Source organism: Oncorhynchus mykiss, chromosome 16, assembly GCF_013265735.2.
Source record: "Oncorhynchus mykiss isolate Arlee chromosome 16, USDA_OmykA_1.1, whole genome shotgun sequence".
In the NCBI taxonomy this organism is placed as follows: domain Eukaryota; kingdom Metazoa; phylum Chordata; class Actinopteri; order Salmoniformes; family Salmonidae; genus Oncorhynchus; species Oncorhynchus mykiss.
In genome coordinates, this window is record NC_048580.1 from 39,305,044 (window position 1) to 39,309,980 (window position 4,937).

Sequence of the window (4,937 nt, forward strand, 5' to 3'; positions counted from 1 at the left end):
AGAGGAGACTTGCTTGGCCCCAAAAAAACATGAGTAATGGTCATCAGACCGGTGGAAATCTGTCCTTTGCTCCAAATTTGACATTTTTGGTTCCAACTGCCGTGTCTTTGTGAGACGCAGAGTAGGTGAACGGATGATCTCTGCATGTGTGGTTCCCTGCATGGAGGAGGAGGTGTGATGGTGTGGGGGAGCTTTGCTGGTGACACTGTCAGTGATTTATTTAGAATTAAAAGCACACTTAACCAGCCTGGTGTCACGACTTCCGCCGAGGTCGGTCCCTCTCATTGTTCGGGTGGCGTTCGGCGCTCAACGTCACTGGTCTTCTAGCCATTGCTGATCCACCTTTCATTTTCCATTTGTTTTGTCTTGTTTTCCCGCACACCTGGTTTGCATTCCCTCATTACTCGTCTTGCATATAACCCTTTGTTTCCCCCCATGTCTGTGTGTGGAATTGTTATGTGTAAATGTATGTGTACTCCAGGCTGGTTATTTTAACCCGTGTGCGTTTAGTTTTCTGAGTGCCGTGTGTTGCTCGCCTCAATAAAGGGCTCCGTTTGCTATGCATTTCTGCTCTCCTGCGCCTGACTTTCCTGCAGCCAGTTACGCACTCCTTTACACATGGCTACCAAAGTATTCTGCAGTGATACGCCATCGCATCTGCTTTGACCTTAATGGGACCATCCAGTGCCGATTTTAGCATGTAAATCTTGGTGGAAAAAAACAAAAACAAAGTGCCAGCAAACACACTACACAACACAACACTAAACAATACATTAACTGCACTGTAACGATGAGCACCGATACATTTGATCTATAATTTCTCTTTGTTATTTCTCTTCACATGATTTGCCAGTAGATTGTCATCTTGATTCATGATGATGACTGCTAGCTAAGATTTTGAAAGTATGATGTTGACATGATTAGTCCAATCAAAGCTACTGTACATATAACGTGATTGGACTTCATTTTATCTGTGACCAATGACCTTGAGCCTTCTTGGATGGACACTTCTAATGTAACTCTATGGCAGCACATAAGGGGCTAGAATTTCCAATGTCTACCCTTATACTTGGCGGTGACGGAGTGTCCCCATGAGAGAGAGAACACTGAGCCAATCACGGCGCAACACTCAGTATTTTCTACTGGCTTGCCCCACCACTACAGAAAGCACTGAGCTAGGCTGAAACACCTGCATTTTGGAGCTGCCTTACTCAAGAAAACAAAAAGGAGACCATGTTTGCATGCAGGTTTATTAACTCAATGATATATATATATTTTGTTTTACATTGTTTGCAAATTGATATTGCGTACTATTAATGCCAAAATAACAGGCAAAACAGGCCTTGAGTGACGGGTCGCCACTGGAACTATCATCTGTTTTTCAACAGAAATCGACACCATTCTGTATACATCTGGCCCTTCTTTGGACACTGTGCTAACAAACCTCCAAACGAGCATCGGCGCCATACAACACTCCTTCCGTGGCATCCAACTGCTTTTAAATGCTAGTAAAACTAAGTGCATGCTCTAAAACCGATTGCTGCCCGCACCCTCCTGCCCGACTAGCATCACTACTGGACGGTTCTGACTTAGAATATGTGGACAACTACAAATACCTAGGTGTCTGGTTAGACTGTAAACTCTCCATCCAGACTCACATTAAGCATCTCCAATCCAAAATTACATCTAGAATTGGCTTCCTATTTCACAACAAAGCATCCTTCACTCATGCTGCCAAACATACCCTCGTAAAACTGACTAATCAAATAAATTCAAAGTTTATTTGTCACGTGCGCCGAATACAACAGGTGTAGTGAAATGCTTACTTACAGGCTCTAACCAATGGTGCGAAAAAAAAAGGTATGTGTGTGTGTGTGTGTGTAGGTAAGTAAATAAATAAAACAACAGTAAAAAGACATTTGAAAAAAAGAGTAGCAAGGCTATATACAGACACCAGTTAATCAGGCTTATTGAGGTAGTACTATCCTTCCGATCCTCGACTTCGGCGATGTCATTTACAAAATAGCCTCTAACACTCTACTCAGCAAACTGGATGGCGTCTATCACAGTGCCATCCGTTTTGTCACCAAAGCCCCATATACTAACCACCACTGTGACCTGTATGCTCTAGTTGGCTGGCCCTCACTACATATTCGTCTCCAAACCCACTGGCTCCAGGTCATCTATAAGTCTTTGCTAGGTAATGCCCTGCCTTATCTCAGCTCACTGGTCACCATAGCAACACCCACCCGTAGCACGCGCTCCAGCAGGTATATTTCACTGGTCATCCCCAAAGCCAACACTTACTTTGGCCGACTTTCCTTCCAGTTGTCTACTGCCAACGACTGGAACACATTGCAAAAAATCTCTGAAGCTGGAGTCTTATCTGTAAATAGCCCACCCAACTACCTCCTCCCCATATTATTACTTACCCTCTTGCTCTTTTGCACCCCAGTATCTCTACTTGCACCTCATCATCTGCACATCTATCACTCCAGTGTTAATGCTAAATTGTAATTATTTTGCCTCTATGGCCTATGTATTGCCTTACCTCCCTACTCTTCTAGATTTGCACACACTGTACATAGACTTTTCTATTGTGTTATTGACTGTACGTGTGTTAATGTGTAACTCTGTGTTGTTGTTTTTGTCGTACTGCTTTGCTTTTATCATGGCCAGGTCGCAGTTGTAAATGAGAACTTGTTCTCAACTGGCCTACTTGGTTAAATAAAGGTGAATTTTTTAAATAAAAAACAAGTAAAATAAAAAGTACTGAACTGCAGTTGCAAACAACAACAGTGTGCCACCAGCAGATGGCAGTGTTGACCTAGCAAGTATGATGAGTCTAGTACATTTGGCTGGGATTGAATGTAATATTCTGTTGCTGCAGCAGATCTGTCTCTCTCTCTCTCTTTCTAGCTCTTATTCTCTCTTTCTCTCGATCTCTCTCTCTTCCCCTCTCTCTAGTTGTATACCTGATGGTACTGCAACTGCACTGCCCCCAACCGCAGGACTCTCCTGAGGGTGGTGTGGTCTGCCCAACACATCACTGTCGGCACACCAGGGCCTGCCTTCCAGGACATCTACTGCACCCGGTGTCACAGGAAAGCCAAGACGATCATCAAGGTCCTCAGCCACGAGCCACAGCCTGTTCACCCCGCCACCAAGGCGGAAACAGTATAGCTGCATCAATGCTGGGACCGAGAGACTGAAAAAAAGGTTCTATCTCAAGGTCATCAGACCACTTCCAACCAGTACCCTGCCCTGAACTTTAGTCACTGTCACTAGCCGGCTTACCACCCGGTTACTCAACCCTGCACCTTAGAGGCTGCTGCCCTATGTCCATAGAGATGGAAAACTGGTTACTTTAATAATGGAACACTGGTCACATGAATAATGTTTACATACTGTTTTACCCATTTCATATGTATATACTGTATTATAGTCAAGGCCATCCGATTCAACTATTGCTTAAACAAATCAAAATATTTTTTTGATTTTAGATTCTTGATGACAGCTTTGCACACTTTTGGCATTCTCTCAACCAGCTTCATGACGAATGCTTTTCCAACAGTCCTGAAGGAAGTCACACTCATGCTGATCACTTGTTGACTACTTTTCCTTCACTCTGCGGTCCAACTCATCCCAAACCATCTCAATTGGGTTGAGGTCGGGTGATTGTGGAGGCCAGGTCATCTGATGCAGCACCATCACTCTCTTTCTTGGTCAAATAGCCCTTAGACAGCCTGGATGTGTGTTTTGGGTCATTGTCCTGTTTTTTTATTTAACCAGGTAGGCCAGTTGAGAACAAGTTCTCATTTACAACTGCAACCTGGCCAAGATAAAGCAAAGCATTGCGACAGTAGGCAACAACACATGGGATCCGTGGGATAAACAAAAGTACAGTCAATAACACAATAGAAAAATCTATGTACAATGTGTGCAAATGGAGTGCGGAGGTGAGGCAATAAATAGGCCATAGTAGCGAAGTAATTACAATTTAGCAAATGAACACTGGAGTGATAGATGTGCAGATGATGATGTGCAAGTAGAAATACTGGCGTCTAAAAAAGCCCCAAAAAAGTAAAGAAAAACAATATGGGGATGTGGTAGGTAGTTGGATGGGCTATCTACAGATGGGCTGTGTACAGCTGCAGCGATCGGTGAGCTGCTCAGATAGCTGATGCTTAAAGTTAGTGAGAGATATATAAGTCTACAACTTTAGTGATTGGGACTAGGGGCTCCGCAGTAAAATAAAACAACGATAACTACCCTAAACAACCGTATACAAGACATATTGACATTAGAGAGAGACATAAAGTGAGGCTTAAAGCAATCACAGGTGTTGATTGGGAGAGCTAGCTAAGACATCAACGGGTTAGACAACAGCGAATCAGCTAAGACTACAACAACAGGTAAAATGGCGATGAATGGGCAGAGAGGGTCAGTAAATTACACACAGGGCCTGAGTTCAAGGCTGGGGCCGACAGATAAACAAAACAAACCAAATAGAATTCTGTGATTAATGAACAGTCCAGCAGGCATCAGCTATGTAGCCAAGTGATCATAGGGTCCAGTGAACAGCAATAGATGAAACAGGGAAGCTGTGACACGGCGTTCATAAAGTTAGCAGGCCGGGGCTAGCAGAAGTGTCTTCACCGACGTCCGGCAAAGGCCGGTTGAGGGCACATCGGACGGAATTACGTTGGCAGACCAGTCGTGATGGATTGACGGGTCCAGGCAATTGGCAAAATAGGTAATGCAGCTGGAGTAATTTCATTTGCGAGCCGGGAGATGTGCCTGGCTCGCGGCTAACGGGTGCTAGCTTCGGGACAAGGGCGTTAGCCACTGTAGTCACTCGGTAGCTGCTCAAAATGGTTCCAAATAACTACTGTGGTTACTTGTTCTTTTCAGAAGTAAAATAACCACACCGTTTG